Here is a 12,653-nt window from a genome sequence, read left to right on the forward strand (position 1 = left end):
GAAGATTCGTGTTTCCACTCTTCATTTGTTCAAGCTCTTTCGAGGATGTTTATCTCATTCAAGCCTTTTAATTCAACCGGTGCAATCTCTCTTTTCAAGTAATCTTTTCAACGGTGTTTCTCTTGAGTGGGCCCTAACCCACAGGTCTTTTCCAGGATCTTACCCAACTCTTCTAATTTTCCCGGAGTTATTCTCAAATTCTTTTCCAAGTTTGACGTAAGAATGAGTTACCATCAGTCAAATGCCTTTTCTCCAAGATCTTTCAAATTCTTTCATCATTGGCTCAACCTTTTCTATTTTTCATTCCAGAGTGCATCAACAATTCATGGTGGTGTTTCTCATCATCATTCTCTACATTTGAAGACCGAAGAAGAGTTTTACCTCCATATCTTATTCGTTCTATCAGAGATTCGTGGTTCTAGTTCGAGGCCATCCTCTCATAAGTGTTTTGATTGTGAGAATTCCTTTCACCCATCTGGAGTCCATCAATTCAGGTTTATTCATTCTCAACTTTCAGTTATCTTTCTCCAACCTACCGGTGCTTCTTTCAAATATCCTCTTATTAGTTTGTGATCTCTTCGTTCTCATGTATCTTAACTCTCTAATGTATGTTCATTCGTTTGCTAATCATTACAGGTGATTCATCCTTTTACTTCATTTGTTGTTCAATTCTTACGGTGGCTCTTCCAGGATTCTCTTCCGCTGTTATCATATCAATTCATTCGTTGTTCCAATCATACCGGTGGTTTTTTGAAGACCTTCCCAAGTTGGCGCTATATCTATCTTCATCCTTGCTACGAAAATAAGTAGTGTGACAAATCCGTTGCTTGTCATCAATCTGAATTGGTGAAGGATACGCTTAACGTAATCCTTATTCTTGTTTCACCCAAGTGATTAATTCCTTATTCCAGAGGTTCATCAAAATTCTAGATTTAATTTGGTCATATTTCTTTTCCGGAGTTCCAAGCTCTCACAATTATACCACCATGGAGATCCATCTAAATCATTGCAAGGCTTTACCTTGTGTTTTCAACTTCAATTTCCTTATATCATCCTTTTGTGACCGGAGTTCTTCATGTAGCCTTTACATGACGGCTCATCAAGGATTTAGTTCCTTCTCGAAGGGTTCATTGAGATTCTTTTCAGAGGATCTCAAGCTTTTTCATCTTGCATCCCAAAGTCCAATTCATTCTATCTTATCTTTTGAGGTGGTGTTATGTCATTTTTGATAAATTTTCCTTCGTGTCTCATGATTCACAAGTTATCAAGAATGAGATATCTTAAACCCATCAATCTCGTCATTGGAGTTATCTTGCGTCATGTTTCACCTAAAGACTTCCCTAAGGATTGTTTCTATTTGTGGTGCTTATAAATGATCCAAGTTCTTCATTTATCCTCTCGGTGAAATAATCTTCTCGTCTCCTTGTTCATATCAATCCTATTCTTTTTCCCGTGAGTGGCAGGTTGTCACCTCATAATTGAAGATGTATTCCATAAGACCATATCAAGCTTATTCTTTTCGTTGTTGGATTTCCAACAACTCCGTTCGACCCTTCTCCTAAATATGCTTTTCAAGCTCATGTGAGGTAGAAGATGTTGCTTTCCTCTCCGTTCTTTTGATTACATTCTTACACTCGTTCCGGAGGCATGGTATTGTTTCTATGTTCAACCATCATCTTGTTTTGTCAAAGATCATGTTCTTTTCGTGCTTATCCATTTAACTGGAGTGTCATGCCCTCTTTTCAAGTTCTCCCCATTTTGTCAAGTTTTGGCTCCCTTCTCAACCGGAGTGCCGTCTGAAATCGTTCTTACCCATTGTGCCATTCTTTCAATAGTTCCGGAGGTAGTGTGTTGTTGATTTCATCAAGTATGCTCTCATCTTGTCAAGTTCTTGTTAATTCCTTCCATTTTTAGTCAGAGTGCTGTCCAAATTATATCATTCTTAATCCTTCTCTATCTTGACTTAACCGGAGTGGTTTCAATATATATCTTGCCCTTCAACCTCAAGGTTTTTCGCAATGTTCTTTGTCCCTATTTTTCTAACAGAGTGTTTTCGACTTTGTTCACCATCGTTGTATTCTTTTCTTGAATTTGTTCAACCTCGCAAGGTTCTTTGGTTTCACTCAATTGTCAAAGAAGAAACTTAGTTTTACCTGTTCTCTTCCTCTTCCGTTTCCCTCCGGTGCCATCCTAGATCTCGGGACGAGATCCTCTTGTAGTGGTGGAGTGTTGTAACGCCCCGTGACCGTTGCGCGAGGTGTCTTCCAGTTATTCGCTATTGTTGCCTTGTCATTTGCTTGAATGTCGCATCTTGTCATGTCATCATCCGCATTGCATCTGCATGTTTTCAAAACTTGCATCCGTCCGGGTTCCCCCAGTTCCGTTCGTTGTCCGTTCTAAGCCTAGACACCCTTGCACGCGCCCGCGGCATATCCGAAATAGTATTTTATAAGTGGCCGGAAAATGTTCTCGGATTGGGTTGAAAGTTGGCGTGAGGTCTTATTATAGTGTAGATAGACCTCCTGTCAAGTTTCATCGCATTCGGAGTTCGTTTGATAGCCCAACCGTTAAACTATAGCAGCATTATAGCCGGTCAAACGTCGGACGTTTTCGATCTCCGGAAACCGTGCCAGGCTGCATCTCTCCCCCCTTCTCTCAGACCAACCCGCTCTCCACAGTCCACCTAGACCCATCCTACCCCTCTTTGTGCAGTGCATCGAACCCCTCGCGCGCGTCCGAAAGCTGTCCCAGACCCGACCTGGACAGTCGTCACCGTTGGATCCGAATCATCCCCAAACGTCTACAAAACATCACCGTTTTCCTACTTAGCCTCCCTAGCCTATTTTTCCCGACCGTCCAATTTTGATCGGAGGGACGAGTTAGCCCCTAACCTAAACTCTTCTGATATAAATATCAGATCAAACCCTAGCCTATTCTGTCCCATCCATCCGTGTCCGCCGCCGCCACTATTCTCTCAGGATCTATCCCGCATCCACCTCGCTTTCAGCCTCCCACCAACCAGAGCAGTGCCTGTCCCATCGACCCATCCATCCATCGATCCCCACCAACCCCTGCTCCTCCTCAGTTTCCACGCCCGACCAATCAGCCTCTTTCTGCCCGATTCCCAGATCGAGCTCGGCTCGATCCCGAACTCCTCTCGTGCTCCTCCCTGCTCCCTCGCTCTCAATTGGATCGAGGGGAGAAGCCCCTCGACCTCGACCACCTGCCGCCATGGACCAGCGCCACCGCCGGAGATGCCCCGTCCGCCGCCCGAACCTGCCAAAACGAGCTCCAGCAGGGGCGCCCTTTCCTTCCCCGCGCTCTCCTCGCGTCCTTCTTCTCCCTTCTCTCCTCCCCACTCACCCGAGCCTCTCTCTCTCTCTACCCGCAGGAGCATGCCACTGCCGCCGGGATCTTCTCGTCATCGCTGTTGGTCGGATCCAGCCGCCCCTGCTTCCCGTCGAGCCTCCCCGCCTTGATCTGGTCATCTCCGCGACGTCCCGTCCCACCGCGCCAAGCCCCCTCCAGCCGCGGGTCTCCTTCGCTGCTTCGAACGGCAGCAGTTCGAGCAGAGGAGGATGGAGCCTCTGCCTCGACACCCCGTGCATCGCCTGCGTGCGTTGACCGCTGCGCAAGGCCCAGCGGCACCCAAGGCCCCGCTCCAGCGAGCGGCCCAGATCTGCCAGCCCAGCCGGCCAATCTTCTCCTCAGCCCAAAGTGAGCAGCCCCAACGCCTATTCCTGTTGGGCCAGCAAGATTCGGCCCAACGCATGTTTTTTTTTCCGGAACGTTTTTCCTTTTTTTCAGAGAACACTGTTTTGCAGACAGGTCCCTAAACTTCATGCATATAATAACTTAATAATCGTGCATCGGATTAAAACAATTTATATATGAAACTTGCTTATAATTTTGTCTAGTTTCATAATATGTCATTTTCATCCATGTTTGAAATGTTTAAAATGCTGTTTGTTTAAATTTGCTCCTATGTCATGCTAAAATGCTTTAGTTCATAATTAAATAACCGTAGCTCCAAACCTAACAAACTTTATATGTAAATGGGGTAGAAAAATGCATAGTTTAACTTGGTGGCATAACTTTGCATGTTTAACAACTCAAAAATATGGTTTAGGGCAGAACCGTACCAAATCCTTAAATTGCACACGAGGATTTTCCGGAATTGTTGTTCGTTGTTTCCGGCCTCATTTAAACATGCCTAGATAGGTAGTTTTCATATGCTTAACCTCTTGCCTTGTTTAACAACATTTAATATTTTTGAGTACATAAACAAGATCGAACTAAATAAGTCATGTGGTGTTTCGTCAATATGCAACGGAGTTGCATATTGAGCTCCACTTAACTTGTAGGGTTGCTTGTGCACTTTGCCATGCCATGCTTCATTAAACCGGACATGCATCATACTTGATTGTGCATCATGACATGATTATGTGATGGTTGTTTACCATGATTGTTTGCTTCTTTCCGGTGTTGCTTCTTCGGGTTGGTTCCGATAACGTCGTGTTTTGAGGATTCGTTCGACTACGTCCGTTTATCTTCTTCATGGACTTGTTTTTCTTCCTTGCGGGATTTCAGGCAAGATGACCATATCCTCGAAATCACTTCTATCTTTGCTTGCTAGATGCTCGCTCTTTTGCTATGCCTATGCTGCGATACCTATCACTTGCTTATCATGCCTCCCATATTGTTAAGCCAAGCCTCTAACCACCTTGTCCTACCAAACCGTTGTTTGGCTATGTTACCGCTTTGCTCAGCCCCTCTTATAGCGTTTGTTAGTTGTAGGTGAAGATTGGAGCTTGTTCCATGTTTGGAACATGGTTATTTTGTTTGGATATCACAATATATCTTATTTACTTAATGCATATATATACTTGGTAAAGGGTGGAAGGCTCGGCCTTATGCCTGGTGTTTTGTTCCACTCTTGCCACCATAGTTTCTGTCATATCGGTGTTATGTTCCAGGATTTTGCGTTCCTTACACGGTTGGGTTATAATGGGAACCCCTTGACAGTTCGCCTTGAATAAAACTCCTCCAGCAAGGCCCAACATGGGTTTTACCATTTGCCACCTAGCCTTTTCTTTCCCTTGGGTAGGCCTGCCCAAGGGTCATCTTTATTTAAACCCCTGGGCCAGTGCTCCTCTGAGTGTTGGCCCAAACTGAGCGATGTCCGGAGCTACCAGGGCAACTCTAGGCTGGCCCACCGGACGTCTCGCTCATCAGGTGTGCCCTGAGAACGAGATCTGTGCAGCTCCTATCGGGATTTGTCGGCACATCTGGGTGGCTTTGCTAGTCTTGTTTTACCATTGTCGAAATGTTTTGTAACCGGGATTCCGAGCCTGATCGGGTCTTCCTGGGAGAAGGAATATCCTTCGTTGACCATGAGAGCTTGTGATGGGCTAAGTTGGGACACCCCTACAGGGATTTGAACTTTCGAAAGCCGTGCCCGCGGTTATGGGCAGATGGGAATTTGTTAATGTCCACTTGTAGAAAAGCTGAAACTTAACTTAATTAAAATGCATCAACCGCGTGTGTCACCGTGATGGTCTCTTCTTGGCGAAGTCAGGGAAGTGAACACGGTGTTGGAGTTATGCTTGACGTAGGTTGTTCTAGGATCACTTCTTGATCATAGTTTCTCGAACGTGCTTTGCCTTCTCTTCTCGCTCTCATTTGCGTATGTTAGCCACCATATATGCTAGTCGCTTGCTGCAGCTCCACCTCATACTTTTACCCTTCCTAAAAGCTTAAATAGTCTTGATCGCGAGGGTGTGAGATTGCTGAGTCTCCGTGACTCACAGATACTTCCAAAACCAGTTTGCAAGTGCCGATGAAACCGTGCAAGTGACGCCATCGAGCTCAAGGAGGAGCTCGATGAAGACCGTGTTCGTTATGTTGTTCCGTTTTTCAGTTGAACAGTAGTGGAGCCCAGTTGGGACGATCGGGGATCTGTGTAGCATTTGGGGTAGTCTTCCTTTATTTTGGTTCTGTAGTCGGAACTTGATTGTATCTGGATGATGTAATGCTTTATTCATGTATTGTGTGAAGTGGCGATTGTAAGCCAACTATGTATCTTTTTCCCTTATGTATTACATGGGTTTTGTGAATATTACCTCACTTGCGACATTGCTTTCAATGCAGTTATGCCTCTAAGTCGTCCTTCGACACGTGGGAGATATAGCCGCATCGAGGGTGTTATAGTCGCATCACTTTGTTTCTCCATTCCTCTGTTCTTCCAATTCATGTGAGCCAAACACCAAGGTTGACTGAAATCCTATATTTCCAAATACTCTGTTCTGCATGTGCATTCCTATCCTATTCATGTGTTTTCCCTGTCCCTACATTTATAGAACCCTCCAATTCTAAGGAGCCCTTACAGATTTACTTCATTTTCAAATAGGCGTCGAAGAAAACTCTGTGTGTTATGTCCTGCTCCTGCCGTGCCGTCATCCATCCCACCTGAGGTGCACCATCGACAGAAGCGTTCACTGCAGCAGAGATCCCCCCTGCAGTCTTCCTTTCACCGCCTCAGATCATCTTCCCCGTTGCCGGCAGCCACGCCAACTGCATTACCATCATCAGCTGAGAAGATGAACCTGAGGACTACACAGTTTCGGAAGAGAGGTCGCAGTCTTTCGTGTTTGCTTATGTTATACATCGGTTATTATTACCTGCTACTTTATCATTCAATCTTGAGTTTTGAATTGCCCATGGGTCTCATATTGAGCCAGCAGCGGATAGTATCTGTCTACTATCTGGTCATCTAGGTCTTCTATGTGGTTCATGTTGGGTGGGCAACAAACAATAGATGATCCATTGTCTATCTCTTTAAACTGAAGCTATAATCTACCTGCTCTCATTAGTTTTGGATCCATCCACTCGTTTGCTACCATCAGTCTTGATTTTTGCATGCACCCCTTAGGCCTTACAAAATCTAACTATTTTTTTATTATGCATGTCAGATATTGTACACAATCGTACTGAACATGTAGAGAAAAAGAGAAGTCTGTTGCATGTGAATATAATGTCAGGCAGACGCCGCTCCATGGTGGGCGAAGTTCCCCCTCTTGCATTTCCAGATTGTATTCCAGAGGAAGATAACTATTCAGATGGAGATTCAGAAGGAGCCGACCACACCTGTTTACCACCTGAGGTGTTTGCTCTAACCTGGCATGTTGATGTTGGTCATATCATGCATATGGCGCCTTGCATTGCTTACATTATACATCTTATATGTCATCAGCTTAGTTTAGATTTGCTTTTTGTGAATGTCACATGTTTGGTTTCTATATCATACTCCCACCATTCCTAATATTTGTCTTTTTAGAGATTTCAACAAGTGACTACATACGGAACAAAATGAGTGAATCTACACTCTAAAATGTGTCTATATACATCTGTATGTGGTAGTCCATTTGAAATCTCTAAAAAGACAAATATTTAGGAACGGAGGGAGTATATGGGAATTATGCAATGCTATCTTCTTTAGCCAGGCATCATATACGTGAATCATGCAATGCCATCCTGTTTAGCTAGTCATCGTATATGTGAATTGTATCGTGCCATATTTTTCCATAATGTATTCCATTTGTCAACAATGTTTATACATTCATCTACTCTTCCTGTGCATCAGCCATTTGAGTCAGTCATGGGAAAATCTGGAGTGAAAACAAGGTCTTCTAAGCAGTCAGTGCTACCTGTCGATGCAGATTTCTTGCTGGTTACAGATAGCTCCTCAGAGGAGGATTCAGAGAGAGATGACTAGTCGTATCCCCCCCCCCCCGAGGTGCATGCTCTAACATGGCTGGGTTATATTGCTCATATCATGCATATGGTGTCTTGCATTGCCATGCCATCTGCTTAGATTAGACATGCTTTGTGTGAATGCCTCCTGTGTGCTTTCTAACAGATATGTCAATTATGCAATGCCATGTTTTTCAGCCAGTTATCATATATGTAAATTATGCACCGCCATGGAGCCAGGCATCATATATGTGAATTATCTCTTGCCATCTTTTTTTCCATTACGTATTCCATTTGTCGACAATCTATGTATATTGAACTACTCTTCGTGTGTATCAGCCATTTGAGCTAGTTATGGAAAAATCTGGAGTGAAAACAAGGTCTTCAGAGCAGGCAATGTTACCTGTTGAAGCATATATCTCGATGGTTACAGGGAGCTCCTCAGAGGAGGATTCAGAGACAGATGACCAGTCCTATATCCCACCTGAGGTGTATGCTCTAAGTTGCAATGTTTATATTGCTCATATGATGCATATGGTGTCTTGCATTGCTTAGTTTAGACATCATATGCACAATATTGAATTCTATCTGCGAGTGCCAGCTGCTTAGTATATGAATCAATTATGTCAATTATATCATGCCATCCTGTATACTTAGACAACATGTGTGTGAATTATTTCATCCCAACCTATTTTAGAAAGACATCATATAGTTGTGTCATGTCATCCTGTTTAGGTACTCATCATATGTTGAATTATGCCATTATATCCTGTTAAGTTATCCATCATATATCTAAAACTATGTCATGCTATCATGTTTAGTTAGGCATCATATATGTGAAACTGTGTCATGCTGTCCTGTTTGGTTAGACAACATATATGTGAATTACCACATCTGTCTATCATACAATGTCTGTACGTTCAATTTCTTTTCTTGTTTATCAGCCATTTGAATTGCAGGGGGTGATGGCAGTATCTAAGGGAGCAAAAACCCATTCTTCACAAAAGAAACTGCTACCCGTCGATGCAGATAGAACCATGGTTGTACTGGCCCACAAACTAGCCCCACCACACATAATCGAGACTCTTCCAGATTGCACACTTACACCGTTGGGCAGAGAACCAGCTACAACCCATCTAACCGCAACCCCAGAAGATAGTAACCCACTTATAGTTGATTGCACACTTACACCATGTCCACCACAGAGTACCCCCACATGAGTAGTTTGTAAAGCTAATACAATGCCCAAAGCACGAAGACCACCACAGCTAACCCAAACTCCACGTTTAGAGCAGAAGAGCAACTGTTCTCAGGTCAGATTCCGTAGCTATGGTCCATCCTCCTTTGCTGTTGCATCACTGTATTTACTCATACCAACTACTTTTGAATTTGAAGGATCCAATTGAAACTCCAATGGCGCAACAGGTATGTTTTAAACCTATTTCTTTAACTGGATTGCTGTTCTAACTTCTTGCTCTATGTTGATTTCAGTTTAAGTTGTATAAACAATTATGTTCTCATGTGATGCACATTACAAGTGCTGCCAATGCTGTGTAGTTTCTCACACTTATATTCTATCTATGCTGTTGTGTCTTAAAAATATATGAGTTGAACTGTGTCTCTATCTTGATTAGGGAACATAAATTAGAATGATATGGACAATACAGTGACCATAGTACGTAGATACATGTTTGTTTCATGTTGTTATCCTGTCCACCTTACTACTGAACCGGTTTACCAAAATGAGTTTCGTATACTGCAACCTAAACCTGTGATGTGTCTGCTTGTTTCTCTTGTAATATGCAAACAGAATATTGGAGAAGAGCACCCCACTATGCAATGGTAGAGAAAGTAATGTAGATAAGGTTCAAGATAGTGAGACAACCCTGTTGGTCTCAAAGAAAGGTGATAAAAACGATATTGTAGACAGTGAGAAAACCCCACAGTTCTGCGTTGATGTAGTGTTCGAGTTACTGGCCAGTACCGCTGGCACAAGCTCTTCGAACTCGCTACCTGAATCACTTCGGCTTCTTCAGTCTTAGCTACAAGGTGAAAGGCATCAGTCAGCTGTGCTACGGCAAGAAGCTGAAGGACTGAGGAAGTCCCTGGAGAATTCAGATGCGTACTTTCTTGTGCAACAGCAAGCGCTGGAGGATTTAAGCGCCAAACAAGAGAAAGTTCATAATCTTGCTAAGCATCTTGCCAGCATTATGGGTACCCAGGATATTGTTTCTTGAACTCTTCTGAAGTGGTTTCAGTTCTGGCCTTGTTTTGCTGCGGCGTTTATATGTTGCTTTGTTCCCTATATTTGGACTGGTGGCGAACTTTGATGCCCAGTGGATGTAATATGTGTAATAGCCGTGATAGCCTAGCATAAGTTTCTTGCTTATTTATTTCCTTGTTGTCTTGTTTATTTGTTTGCTTGTAGTCAGTGCAGTTCTTTTTCCACGGTTTGCTAGTGGCTGCAATAACCTATTTTTTAAAACTAGGCCATAATAACCATGGGCTAATATTTACTGTAGTGACACTGGGCCTCCTACGGGCCGTAGAAATAGTGGGCCTTCTACGGGCCGTAGAAACAGTAGGCCTTCTACGGGCCGTAGAAACAATGGGCTTTCTACGAGCCGTAGAAACAATGGGCCTTCTATGGGTCGTATCATCAATGGGCCTTATACGGGACGTATGATTGATTGGCCAAACATGGGCCAATAACAGGCCGCATTATGGCCGTAAACGGGCCATCGTTAATTGGCCGTATTTGATGACGCTATGAAAATGGCCCAACGTATTAACGGACCACAAACGGGCCGACTATTGAAACATCCCAATTTTCAATTTGGATGTTTAAAACAGATCATTCATATGCATCCATGGTTTATGCATTTTTGCCCCCATTTCTATTATTTTGAATTTTGATCCAAAGAACTTTATGCAATTCAAGGACCGAAAGAGAGAATTGGAATTTTCCTTAAATCCAATTTTTGAAAATTCTTTAACTTCAAAATTTGGAGTTTGGATCAAATTTGGTTTCACTAAATTCATTTCCTTTATTTCAAAAAAAATAAAGAGAGAAGATAAAATGACTTCTTTCAATAACAGAAGGAAAATATTGGAAAATTGAATTTGGAATCAAAATTTATTTGTTGGGTTTTATTTGCACTTTATTTTATTAGTTTAGCAAAAAGTTCATTTTTGAAAATTTGCATTTTAGGCCGGATAAATGTTCACAAGGTCATATATAAGACCATATAACTATGTGAATTTTCTGGAAATTTTTAAACTTATATTTATTTGTTTTCGGTGTTATTGTGTTTCTGTAAAAAAATATAAAAACGTGCAGCCAAGGCCCATGGAAGGCCCAGCCTTCCTAACGACCTAACCTGGCCATCTTCTTCCTTACCTCGTTCGTTCACAGAGAGCACGTACGCAGCACTCCCACCCCCTCCCCTCCTCTCCCTCGCTCCAAAACCGCTCTGAATCGGTTCCCTCGCCTCCCTCTATCTTTTCCCCTTCACTAGTGTGCCTTAATTCCCCCTCTAATGGCCATTAGAAGCCCAAGTAACAGCCACCATTAACATCATAAAGTTGGCAACACTCAGCTCATCTCCAGACCTCCCCAAGCCCTATATAAAGCACCCCTGGGAGCCCCTCTCACCCCTCGTCTGAAGCCCTCTCCTTCTGGAGTTTTCCCTCTCTCTAACTTCTCCAATTGCTCACCAGAGTTCGTGTATTCCGACGATCTCTCACCGCGTGTACAGGAAACATTCTACAACCACAAGTTGTTCAAGTGGTTCACCTCATCGTCCTCTACACCGTCCCGCATGCATCCTTCGCTGAAGCACACCGGAGCCGCCTTCTTCCTCGTCTCCGGCGACAAGTCCGGTGAACACCTAGGCCAATTTTTTTTTTCAGTATTTTTTTCAATCTCAGATTCTATACCAATTCTTGTTTCTAGTATATCTTTTAGTATATAGATCCGATTTAGTTGATTCTTTTTCCTACCGCTTCATAAAAATATCCTCTATCCAGAGAACCAAACGAAAAATATTTTTGAAAATTTTAAAATTTGAATTTAAACAGATCTGAATTCAAACTTCGTTAGGTCGTAACTCGAGTTTCGTAACTCCATTTTAGGTGATTCTTTTTGCAAATCGAAGCTCGTGATGTGTACTTTCTGTTTAACCCAAACACATGTATTTTTTCTACTATAAAAATTATGTTCTGTACAGAAACTTTATTTGGATGTTTTTGAAGTTTTCCAAAGTCTTCTCTTTGTTTTCTTTTTGATTTTTCGCTTGTATGCTTATGTATGTTATTGCTTGCTGACGCTAAATCATCCGGAGTGCGTGGCTTGCTACTATGAATCTTTAGAGTTCAACAATCGTCAGCAAGGCAAGTTCACACTTTGATCATAATTTTCAATACCCAGTTTTTACTATGCATTAGTTTCACCCTCAAAGATTGCATGAATAGGATTGGGAACAGGTGGTTATGCTATGTAGTTCATGTGGTAGGAACCTACGACCTTTGATCACCCCGGGAATATTCGTTATATCATATATTGCTTAGCCATGCTATTAGACGGGGATTGGTATGTGTGATTCATGCAAGTTGCGAGAGTTAATAATTTTGGGATAACCTAAGGTGGCAACTTTAATACACATCTGGGTGGATTGTTTGGGGCACCTGAAGAAACCAGTGCTTGCCCAAAGGGAATCCCGGAGTACCCATGTGATTACCCTAGGTCCACCACCCAGGCTCAAAGGGATCATAAGATATTTCATGCTTATTAACTTCCGTGTGCAGCCACAAGCCATTATGGGCTCTCGCATAGTTGAGTAAGTTGTGTGACCTCTTTTCATGGTAGACTAGCTGATGTAGGGGAAAGTAGGTGTGCCGGT

Source organism: Triticum urartu, chromosome 7 (genome assembly GCF_003073215.2).
Source record: "Triticum urartu cultivar G1812 chromosome 7, Tu2.1, whole genome shotgun sequence".
Lineage (NCBI taxonomy): Eukaryota > Viridiplantae > Streptophyta > Magnoliopsida > Poales > Poaceae > Triticum > Triticum urartu.